Source organism: Sciurus vulgaris (assembly GCF_902686455.1).
Source record: "Sciurus vulgaris genome assembly, chromosome: 7".
In the NCBI taxonomy this organism is placed as follows: domain Eukaryota; kingdom Metazoa; phylum Chordata; class Mammalia; order Rodentia; family Sciuridae; genus Sciurus; species Sciurus vulgaris.
The window spans coordinates 115,639,884-115,652,179 of NC_136467.1; the positions used below are offsets into that span (position 1 = coordinate 115,639,884).

Here is a 12,296-nt window from a genome sequence, read left to right on the forward strand (position 1 = left end):
GAGCCGAGCACCCAGCCCCTTTGTCTCCCCCGCCCCCTCTTCCCCACTTCCTGCCCAGCTTTAAACTCGGGATCTGCGGCGCTGCGAGAACTTTGTAAACACGCCGCTCCTGCGGGGGTGGGCACTAGTTCTCTGGGGGAGCCCAGGGGAGGGGTGCATACTTCTCCCCGCGATTGAGGTTCCGCCAGGGCGGCGGGAGAGAGCGTCTGCGGCCACAGTCGTTGCACCGGGGGGCTCGCCTGCCAAAGAGGTAGGCTTGGGGGTTGTAGAAGCCAGGATAGATGGACTTCGGCATCTTCCCCTTTCTCTGGGGTTTTGCTCAGATCAAGCTGGAGACCCCGTGTTGGGGGTTGGAAGTGGGTGGGTTAAGGGGGTCGCCTCGCGCGCATCATATCCCCTGTTGGCCACCAAACTCAGCTCACTTTCCCTTTTAATGCGCTATTCTTCCGGGAGTTGAAGGGCAGGGAAGCCCCCAGAGGCCCTGAGCCCTCTAAATGTGTGCACATCTGCACAGCCTCCCTCTAAGCCTTCGCTTCGTACGTCAGTGATAGGAGTGGGGGGCAGACCAGCGTGGGTAGGGAGTCGGTGGGTGCCGAGGCCGGCCAGAGTCAAGGAGGGACCCCTCCGCGACCTTTCCTCTGTGGTGTTTGATGGGTACACAGGTGATGCTCTTAGCCTCTGAGTCTCTCTTCAAGTGTGGACAAGAGGAATGATAAGTTGACTGCTGTGCCTGATTCATTTGCGTTGGTTGAGCACCAACTATCGTTGGTTGTGCTTGGCTTTGTATGGGATGCTGAAGGCAGGAGCGATGTTCATCTATAGTAGGTAGTATGGGTCACAGCCCAAGAGATAAAGGGCCAGGTGTTGTGGCTGGGGAAGTTGGTGAGGATGGGAGGGCTTTCCAGAAAAAAGGACATTTGAAGTGGGTTCTGGAAGTTGAATAGTTAACCAGACAGAATTTTGTGGGAGGTCTTTGGGGACACTTACTCCTCAGAGCTGGACTGAACCCGGTTCCATTGGACAGTGGGAGACACTACGATCAGTGACTAGACTCTTTCACCCACTGTCAGGTTTGAAGAAGACGTGGGAATGAACAGAATGAATTCAATGAAAGGCAAGTTTCTGAGCTGGTTTCCAAGATCCCAGGAACTCTCAGTTGGGTGCAACTAGCAGGGTCCACCATCCTTGGTACCTGTTTCCAATCCTGGGTACCCAGATGGTTTCCTCTAACAAGCCCTCGCCATCTGCCCACCACCTCAGTTCCCTTTGGGACCATGGGACCAGACATGAGTGGGAAAGAAGCTCTCTCATTGTGTCCCTGCTGATTCTTCCATTCCTGGTTCCTTTGCAATATGACTAGCACCACAGTTTCTGTTGTTGTTGTTGTTGTTTTGCGGTGCTGGGGATTGAACCCAGGGCCTTGTGCTTGCAAGGCAAGCCCTCTACCAACTGAGCTATCTCCCCAGCCCAGCACCACAGTTTTTGAACTTATTTAACAGTATTTGTTGTGGCCAGACTCTCTCTACACAGTCTGGATGTTGGAGACATCATGGTAAACAAGTCAGAGCTTCTACACCCTGGGATTTAAATTTAAAGCATCCCTGATCATCCTAACAGGGTCCCAGGCTATGCTCAGTCCTTAAGCCCATATAATCACTATGGTTCCAAGTGCCTTCTCCTTCCTTTTTCCCTTTGCTCAAGGGCTTGGACTGTGACAAGCTAGGTTAAACAGAACTATCAGGTGCTCTCCTAAGTGGCTTAGATGAAGCATCTCATTTAAATCTTCTGTTAGCCCTGAGAAGTAGTCACTAGGATGGGCTCCATGTTATAGGTGTAGAATCTGTGGCACAGGAGACAAGTAATCTTCCTAAAGAAGGAACAAGAAATGAATAAGTGGAACTGGAATCTAAGCCCAATATATGGCTGGGTACAGTGGTGCACACCTGTGATCCCAGTGACTTAGGAGGCTGAGGCAGGAGTACTGCAAGATCTAAGCCAGCCTGAGCAACTTAGTGACACCCTGTCCCAAAATAAAATTAAAAGGTCTGGGGAGGTAGATCAGAGGTAGAGTGCTTTCCTAGCACCGGTTCAATCCCCAGTCTCACACATACACACACACAACCAACTTCACCTGGAAGGTCCTGCTCTTAAACACCAAGTCAGCCTACCTCCTTGACTAATCACAAAGAATGTGCTTTTGAGTCAGGAGCTTAGGGTCTTCCGAGGGAGACCATGGTCCTACCTGGTCTGATGTTTTGTGTGGCACATAAGGTGTGAGCAGCAGTCTGTTTGCTGAGCATGGGTTCACATTTCACACACAGTTTACAGAGAACCCTAGCAGACCTGGAGTAGGGTTGTGGGGACTGCATATTGCTGCTCTCCTTTCCTAATGGCTGTGGGAGGGGAGTGTGGGGTGGTGTGTTTTCTTCTGTGTGAAAAGGAAGGGAATGTGTAATTAACCAAGAGGAACCACCCAAGGTTAGATGCATGAAAAAACTTCTCAACATGGTTGTGATGTACTGGAATCCGGGGATGTGGGAAACCAAAGCACTTGTTTCGTTGGGCATCTTGAACAGTAACAGAGACCTCTGGCACTGTGGTTCATACCTGTGAATCACAGTCACTCAGGAGCTCACAGATTTGAAGCCAGCCTCAACAACTTATCAAGACCTTGTCTCAAAATCAAAAGGACTAGGGATGTAGCTCAGGGGTAAAGTGTCCCTGGGTTCAACCTTCGTACCAAAAAAAAAAAAAAAAAAAAAAAAAAAGGCAGAAGAGCAGACACCCTCACATTCTAGACTCCATGAGGAACATGCTAGCGAGGTAGTGGAGTAAGGAAGATGGTCTAGGAGCGAGAGCAATCTTCAGACGCTCACTGCCTCTCTTCCCCTTGGCTGCTGTATCCAAAGCCATGTCTCTGTTCCAGTTCCTTCAGACAGGCTGCCCCACTGCCCATGATGTGAGCCGGACCACAGGGCAGAGTTTCTGTGGATCCCAGCCATTTTCCTACTTCCTTGCTGAAACCCTCAGTTTCTCACAAGGGCTATGTGCACAGGTCTGGGGAGGCTCCAATGCAGGTCCCTCTGCCAGTTGTCAGACCACCTCCTGCAACTGTCCTTGAGAGATGGGTGTGTGTTGAGGGGCATGGAGTTGAGGGCAGAGGGAGGAAACAGGGCACTAGATAACAGGTAAGCAGGCCTCCAGGCTGCTCCTCTGCCCACCCCCACCTTCCTCCTGCTCCTGGAGTGGGGTGCCCCAGGCCCCCTGCCCAGGCCCTAGCTTGTCTGTGAAGAACAGGTTGTACTCTTGAGAAACCACAAGAGGAAGTTTAGAGAGGGCTGGGGGTGGGGAAAGTTCTGGGGCTCCTGCCAAGTTTCCCTTTCCTCGCCCAGCAGTAGGTGTGTTTATCTTGCCCACAAAGACATTTAAATTTTAAATCCTCTGCCTTTCAAAAAGCTGTCAGTGCCTGTGCCATTACAGCCAGTGGCCAGGGACACCATAGAAGTGGGATTGGAAACCTATTTCACCTGGGAAAGGCTAACTTCATAAAGTTTCCTTTTCTCCTTCTGCCCCTTCACCTTCTTTTCCCCAAAGCACTGTACAACCTTTAAATATAGAGGAATGTGGCTGTAATGGCTACTTAGGAGCGAAACGATGTTGCCAGGAGGTATCCTAAGTCTTTACTGCTTTATCTCATTTGGTAGTCACCACAATTCCAGGTGATAAATACCTCTATCCTCAATTTATAGATGAGGAAGCAAACTCAGAAAGGCTAAGAAACTCACCCAGGGTCACTCAGCTAAGTGGCAATGTCCAGATTGGAGCATGGATCTGTCTGATTTCAAAGTCTGTGCTCTTTACTTGTGAATTAACTCCCAGTAATGGAGGTTGAGAGCTAAAGGTGATTTTAAAACAGTGATGGAGAAAAGGATTTGGAGTAGAATTGGAAGGGATTTCCTGGAAGTGAATACACTGGAAGAAAGGCAAATGAAAAAATGATGCAGTGGGTGAAAGGTTGAGGTCAGACTCTGGAAGGATGAAGCAAGTGGGAAGAAGCTGTATTGAGTTACTTGAAAGGTTGCCCTAGGGAGCCCTGAGGAAGAGGCGGGGCAGGAACTAGAAGCAGATTTCTAAAAAGCATAAGAACTTTCTTAACGTATAATTGCTTAATTTTTGTTTAAAGAAGTGAGTCCTGTCTAGGGTAGTCTAGAGCGCATGCTCTAAGAGGGGTTTCTGCTAGCAAGACCTCAGAGCTCCTTCTACCTCAAGACCTCCATGGTGACCCCCCCAACACTTCAGTCTCCCCTTTGCTCCCGCACTCCCTGGCCCATGGTAGACCCTATCTGACCACCAGGTGGAGCTGTTGCCCAGGTTGTCGCTCCAGCTGCAAGAGGTGCTGGATTGGGTGAAGAACACCACCTGGTCTTTCAAGCGCCAACTGGTTTCGTGGGACCTCTGACCCCACCCCACCTTCAGCAGCTTAAATGTAACCAGGGCCCAGAAAACCACTTTTTCCCCCCTTGTAGTTGTAGGACAGAATGCTTTTATTTTCTATGTTTATTTTTATGTGCTGCTAAGGATCAAACCCGGTGCCTCACACATGCTAGGCAAGTGCTCTGCCCCTGAGCTACAGCCCCAGTTGGAGAGAGCCACTTTTGATCCAGCAAAGTCCCCATAAAATGTTGCTCTTAGGATTCAGGCCAGAGTGTGTGGCTTCTGCCGCTGGAGCAGGCTCTCTCTCCTAGGTCAGGGATCCCTCCCACACCTCTCTTCCCCCTTCCTGACCTTCCTTTACCCTTGAGATAGAAGGACCCATGTGTCAGGGAACAGAGGGCAAGGTCAGTAGTTCTTTCTCATGGACACAACAGGATACGTAATGTGGAATGGCCTTTCATAGCCTTCGGAGGATGTGACAACCATGTCATCTCCTGTAGGGGCCTCAGGAGCCCCACCCCTCTGAAACTATTTGCCCTTTGCAGCCTGACCAGTTCTCCCACCCTGGTTAAAATTCCCCCAGCAGCCACTCTTGAGGTAAGAGAGTAACGGCTGAGGAAATGTGTCTAGAAAGGTCAGGGAGGAGAGAGTTAGGCTCCTCTTTTGTTGACCCAGATCTGATTACTGTCCCTCAGACCCTTAGGAAAGCACAGAGTCATTGGGCTGCAGGTACAGAGAGCAGATAGAGCCTAGAATGAGCAAAGTCTGAGAGTACAGTTACAAGCTTTGTGGCCAGAGGGCGCCATGCAGGACAGGCCCATAGAAAGAGTTCATAACTAGTAATTCTGTGCTTCATAACAGGAGGAATCCCCAATAGCCTTGTGAAATGCAATGCTCATTTTACAGGTGAATAAACTAAGAGATTACAGCCATTTGGCTATAAAGTTTATGCACATAGTCAGTAATCTGCACTCTGATGGAGTGGTGGAGAAACCCTGTGCTTTGTAGACACACCACCCCATTGCTAGCTGATCTGGTCTCTGGCTGTGTGAAGCAGTTTCTTCATCTGTAGTCCCTTCCTCACCTGGTCATTGTGAGGATTCATAATAACTAATATTAATTGAATATATGATAAATATCTTCTTGCATCTTCACAGTAGCCCCAGTGAAGGAGGCTTGTTTTTCCCCCTGGGGATCAACCCAGAGCCTTGCATGAATTAGGTAAGTGCTCTACCACTGAACTCTATCCTCAGCAAGGAGGCATTATTATTATGCCTTTACATTTGGGGAAACTGAGACTTCAGAGCGTAACCCGCACTAGGCTTAGGAGATAATACAAAGCCTGCTGAGTGCCAGGCGGTCCGTAAGTCCTTATAAGTGACAGTGCTATCATCATTTTCATAATATTATCATAATCATTATTCAAATTGTGCTCTTCAGGTGGGCCTGAGGGCCATTCAAAACCAAAGAGAGCTTCATTTTACCCTCTTTCTCCTAGAATAAAAATTGGCCACACGTTCTGGCCTCTAGTCAGACAGTTGGACAAAATACTTGAAGCTGGGACAGTCCCAGAAGCTCCCAGTCCTGGCCCCAGTGTTCTCTGCTCCAAGGCGCCCTCCCACTTGTTCCTTTCCCTCCCTGATGCTCCTCCCCGCCCCCTCCCCTGGGCTCCCTGAGTTCTGGGAAAGGAAGTCAGGACAGGGGCCTCAGACAGATGCAGACCTTGAGCTCCAATTTGAGCTCCAGCTGGAGGAGGAGAGGACTGGCCGGGAGATGGGAGGAAGGGGTACAGGGGCCCCTCTGCTTGTCCCCAGGAAGGCATCCATCTGTTATTCATGGAATCTTTCTTAAGCTCTGGTTTGTGAAGCTCACTGTGCTGGGCATGGTGGAATCAACTGTGAATAACACCCAGAGGAGGGCTTTTTCTCTGGCATCCAGATAGATCAGACTGTCTGTAGGGAATGGAGGGGAAAGTTGATTCCTCCCAGCAGCAGGCCCCTGAGATTCAAAGCCACTTTGTCCTTTCTCCCGGCTCCATCCCCTGTTTGCTAAGCAGTGTCTACTACAAAACCCACAAACTTGGAGGCTCTTCAAATGTGGAATCCATTTTCATCACTGTGGGAAGAATCTCAGGGTTACAGACTCTCAGATGTACTCGGGGAAGAGTGAGGGCCAGGGCATCCAACAATCTCCAGGGCCTCTCTTTCCTCCTCTCTTCCATTCAGCTGGTTGCTTACTGGTCCCAGGGGCAGCCTCCATCTTTTCTTTGAGTGAACTTGACTTCTACCTCTAAGACTGAGTTTTTCCTCTCAGATCTGACGATAATAGATCTTTGCACGGGTGTTGTAAATGCCTCTGTATGCTTTGTGCCATTTTAAATAAGTTTATGATACTTTTATGTATTAACTTATTTCTCATTTAATCCCTCATAAGAATCCTATGAGGTTTACTTATTTTACAGATAAATAAACTGAGGCACAGAGGTTATATAAGCCCAAGGTCATACAACTGGTCCGTGTATGGGAGAGAGCCTGGTGGCTGGGAGAACTCTGACCGGAGACAGACTTTCCTTACACAATGTGTATGCATGGCATGGACCTGTGTGCACCCACCCCCCGGCGGGGGGGAGGCGTGTGAGATGACACCAGGTTTCCTGCTGAGATAGTGTCCTATACACAGTATCAGAACTAGTAGAGCAGACTGGCAGGCCCCATGACCTTCCTCCGTGAGTGACATGCACATATGCCTGGAGGTGTGCTGGCACCGATGTGAGCCCCTCCCGCACCCCCAGCAATCCCAGAGCATCCTGGATCCCTCAGTGCTCTTGGCCAGAGCTTCAGGATTAGTTGCTAAATCAAGCAAGATGGAAGGGAAGGGGCAAGAATGGCCCAGCCCTGCCCCAGCAGGCAGGTCAGGTGTTGCACGGGACCCAGGAAGCAGGAGTGGGTGGTGGTGAATGTGAGCTTGCTAGGTGGGGCTGGGGCCCTGACCTATCTGGGGAGCCCTGGATGAATCAGCCTGACCACAGCCGCCCAACTTCAGTGATGGTATAAATAAGATTTTCCTCCCCCTCAATACTCATTTTCCTTTCCTTACTCTTCCCTAAGACTAGAGAGTAGATTCCCACACCTTGGGCAGGGGTGTGGCACTGGGGCAGTAGCCAAGGGCCCACCTCTGGAACTGGTGGTTAAGTTGGATCCTGGAGCTGGACGGGTTAACTTGTCCTTTGCAGGAAAGCCAGAGGTCTCAAGATACTCCACCCAGAAGTGGGCAGCAGCCCTGCCCAGAGTGGATGCCACTTATCTGGCCCAAGGACCGGACTGAATAGGTGTAGGACTTTTTTTTTTAATATATTTAGTTGTAGATGGACACAATATCTGTATTTGTTTTATTTATTTTTATGTGGTGCTGAGGATCGAACCCAGTGTCTCACACATGCTAGGCAAGCACTTTACCACTGAGTCACAACCCCAGCCCAGGTGTAGGACTCTTGAGCTCATCTCCCTATTATAGTCCTCCAACAACATGTATAAGTTTCAGGAGCCCTAGGGCTATTCATTTGTCCATTCTTCTTATGTAGTGGAATTACATTTTATGCAGTATTGGGTTCAAAGTCAGTATTAAAGTCTCCTTCAACCGCTCACAAAACAGTTTGGGCTTTCTCTCCCATCTCTATGAGTCTTCAGCATGGACAGTTTTCATTGGGACAGATGACCAAGTCTTTGGGTGAACATTATGTTGAGCTTGGGATAAGGAAACCCATAATATAAAGAGTGTGCAGACTTCTATGGTTGATTAGAGTCTCCTCCAATTAAATTTATGTCCATTAACTGGGCAAATTTAGGAATTCATTATGCATGTTTCCGTGGGCTGCCTGGGCCATCCAAATGTGCTATGGAAATGTCGAGAAGGAAGCAGTTACTTTTGGAAGGGTTAGCCAGGAATTTCTTCTCAAAGGTACCATTGGAGGAAATAAAAAGGGGGAGGGTTTTTTCATTTTGTTTTGTTTTTGTAGTGCTGGGAATTGAATCCAGGGCCCAAAGCATGCTAGACAATCACTCTACCACTGTCTACATCCTCAGCCCCCGCAAAGAGGATTTAATGATTTGATAAAAAAGTGTTCAGGAGCAGTTTTAAGTGGTGGTTAGAAGTAAAAAGACACAAATTAGAACTGCTTTTAATTTGTATCTTTTTATTTTTGTGAATGTTCTTTTTCACTGAAAGCCTTATTACAGAAATAATCCTTTTTCCATTCTTATTTCTTTGACAATTATTAGGCTTATTTCTTATTCTTTTTCTACAATCACTATTGTTTCTAGAACAATTTTTTCTTCTTTGATGCCAGGGATTTAGCCCAGGGGCACTTTACCACTGAACACTGAACTATATCCCCAACCTTTTTAATTTTATTTTTAAATATTTTTTATTTTAACCCGCATGAGGCTCTGGGTTCGATTCGCAGCACCACATAAAAATAAAATAAAGGTGTTTGTTTTTTATTTTTAAGACAGGGTCTCACTAAGTTGCTGAGGGTGGCCTTGAACTTGGGATCCTCCTGCGTCAGCCTCCTGAGTCGCTGGGATTACAGGCGTGCACCACCATGCCTGGCTTACTTTTTTAAATAGTTTGAAAAAGTCCAGCAATGCAGTGGGGCAGAGAGGTGAAACACAAGGAAGGGCAAAGAATGGGGAGAACTGGGCATCTGAGAGACCGGGTGGTGTCTGCTTCCGCTGACATGTGAGGTCTAATGCAGCAGTTCTCAAACATTCTGGTCCCAGAAACACTTAACATCTTTAAATTTTTTTGAGGAAGCCAGGCATGGTATATTACAGGTACATGCCTGTAATCCCAGTGGCTTGGGAAGCTGAGGCAGGAGCATCGTGAGTTCAAAGCCAGCCTCAGCAGAGAGGCGCTAAGCAACTCAGTGAGACCCTGTCTCATGTACAAAATAGGGCGAGGGATGTGGCTCAGTGGTCAAGTGCCCCTGAGTTCAAACCCCAGTACCTCCCCTCCATTTTTTTTATGAGGATCCAAAGAGTTTTGTTTTTGTAGGCTATTGAGTTTCTATTAAAAAAAAAATTGAGACATTTAAAAAATACTTATTAAGTCCTTTAAAATAAAAAATTTGAATTTGTTGACATAAGTATATTGTTTTTAAAAATATTTTTATTAGTTGTTGATGGACCTTTATTTTATTCATTTATTTATATGTGAATTGAACCCAGTGCCTCATACATGGTCAGCAAGCGCTCTACCACTGAGCTACAGCCCCAGCCCAAGTATCATATTTTTAATAAAATGATAACTGTATTTCCCAAAACAAAAAAATTAATGAGAAGTGTGGCCTTGATTTACATTTTTGCTAATCTCTTTAAATGCCTGATTTAATGGAAGACAGCTGGATTGTCATGGCTGCTTTCACCTCAGTCTATTGTACTATATGGTTTTGGTTGATGCATATGAAGAACATCTGGGCTCAGACAGATATGTCATTGGAAATGGGGGGACCTTGTTGGTCTGGCCTGGTGGCCTGCGGACAACTGGCCTAGTGGGACATGAAGGTGGAACAATCATTTGGGACAGTAGTAAAGAAGTTTGAGTTGGTGGGGAGTGTCGGACTTTATTTAGTGGGTAAAAGGGAGCCATTGATGGTTTTTGAGCACAGAAGTGGCAGGGTCAGAGCTGTTGCTAGATAATTCCTAGGGCAATAGTAGAAAAATAGAACAGGCGAGAGAGAGATTATTCAAGATTATGAAAAGGATAGAAACTAGGGTGACAGCAGTAGAATGGAAACAAGGGGGCGATTTGGCAAAATATTTTGACAGTAGAAACAACAGAACTCAGTAATCGTGGGGAAGGTATGAAGAACCATCTGCCCTTCCCGGGGAGGGACCGTGCATGCTTCTCCAATGAAGTACGAGGCATGCGTGGCACGTGGCTGCTTGCATTCCTTCTCCCCTGCTAGACCACGTGCCCTGAGGTGCTCCTCTGCAAGTGCACCATGAGAAGAACCAAGGACCACCACTGTGCCTCTCAGCGTGGCAGACGTCGGTACCATTAATGGAAAAGCTAAACCAGGAGGAAAAGATGTCTCTTATCACCAAGTATGACTGACTAAAGGCTAGGGCAAGGGGAAATCAAGGGTGGACCTTGAAATACACCATCCTCTTGGCAAAAAAGTATATTTGTCTAGGTACTAAAATTTTGGCAAGAAATATAAAATCTATTTAGGGGACTTGGCTTTATTCTTTAGTCTCAAGTAACTCAAGTCCAATTAGGGTGATGCTTCTCAAAAAGAAATGTTTGTGGGGTGGGGTTGTGGCTCAGTGGTAGAGCGCTTGCCTGGCATGTGTGAGGCACTGGGTTTTATTCTCATCACTGCATATAAATAAAGGTTCATTGATAAACAACTAAAAAAATTTTTTTAATGTTTTGATTTTAACCCATTTGATCTCCATACATATGGACATATGCATGTATGCATATATGAACCAAACAAGGCTCCCTAAGCAATATTTACCCTCCATACAGAGGATGTAATTTGGTATTTTAAAAAAAAATTCTATCCTGTTGTTTCCTTTTAAACCATGCTGGTCAAGATTAACTTGGTGATTTCATGAGCCAGGAGCACGTCCTGACTTGCAATTTGAAAAACACCAAGTTGGGGTGGTATCAGTATTTTAGGGTTCTGTTAGCAGCAGAATGGACTGTCCAACATAAAGCAAAGGGGATTCATTGGGAGAAGATAGGGAACTCAGGGATCCTTCAGGAGGCTTGGAAATGGGCAGAAACCAAAAGTGCCCCAGAGCTGGGAAGAGGTACCTGCAAAGAGAGCAACTGACTGGTCATCTTTGCCCTGCTGGACCTGGCAGCCTAGATGCGCATCTGAGGCACAGTTTAAGGAGCACGACTCCTGAATTTACAGGAGGGGAGAGGGAACTCCCCAAAGTGGCAGTGCTACTGGGGAGGGGAGCAAGTAATATGACATAGGAACATTAAAAAAAAAAAAATCTAACCATAAGTGGTGTTGCATTAAAAACTGGTCTCTGGGTAAATTGGTTTTTTTTTTTTTTTTTTTTTTTTTTTTTTTTTTTTTTTTTTTGGTACCAGGAATTGAACTCAGGAACACTTAACCACTGAGCCACATCCCCACTCCATTTTTTATTTTAAGACAGGGTCACTAAGTTGCTTAGGGCCTCACTAAATTGCTGAGGCTGGCTTTGAACTTGTCATCCTACTGTCTCAGCTTCCTGAGCCACTGGGATTACAGGCATGTGCCACCACGCCCAGCCTCTCTGAGTAAATTCTACCTTCAGAAAGCAGTGTGGCCATGGCCAGTGGCACTGCCTGTAATCCCAGGGAGTCTGGAGGCTAAGGCAGGCAGATCACAAGTTCAAAGCCAGCCTCAGCAATTTAGCAAGGCCCTAAGCAACTTAGTGAGACCCTGTCTCAAACTAAAAAAGGGCTGTGGGATATGTCTCAATGGTAGAGTGCCCCTGATTTTAATCCCCAGTATCAGAAAGTTAAAAAAAAAAAAGGTTGTAATGGGGAAAGGCTATTGAAGAGATATCAGTTGTTGGTCAAAAGATTCAAAATTACTGTTTTATAGGAAGAAAAAGTTTAAGAAATCTATTATATTGCATGATGAATATAATTAGTGATATGATGTTAATTTTTTTTTTTTTTTTTTTTTTTTTTTTGGTACTGGGGATTAACCCAGGGACTTTTTACCTCTGAATCATATCCCCAGTTCTATTTTTTATTTTGAGACAGGTTTTTGCTAAATTGATTAAGGCTTCCCTAAATTATGGAGTCTGGCCTTGAACTTGCCATCCTCCTGGCTCAGGATTGAGTTGTTGGGA

At 46.6% G+C, this 12,296-nt stretch overlaps 1 protein-coding gene across 1 annotated transcript in view; it reads left to right on the forward strand.

Moving 5' to 3' along the window:
- The first annotated feature begins 203 nt into the window (after positions 1-203).
- MED20 (mediator complex subunit 20) overlaps positions 204-12,296 on the forward strand; it is a 114,265-nt gene continuing 102,172 nt past the window's right edge. Inside the window, exon 1 of the mRNA XM_079147799.1 lies at positions 204-250. The gene's annotated coding sequence lies outside the window, so the exon portion shown is untranslated. The remainder of the gene's footprint in view (positions 251-12,296) is intronic.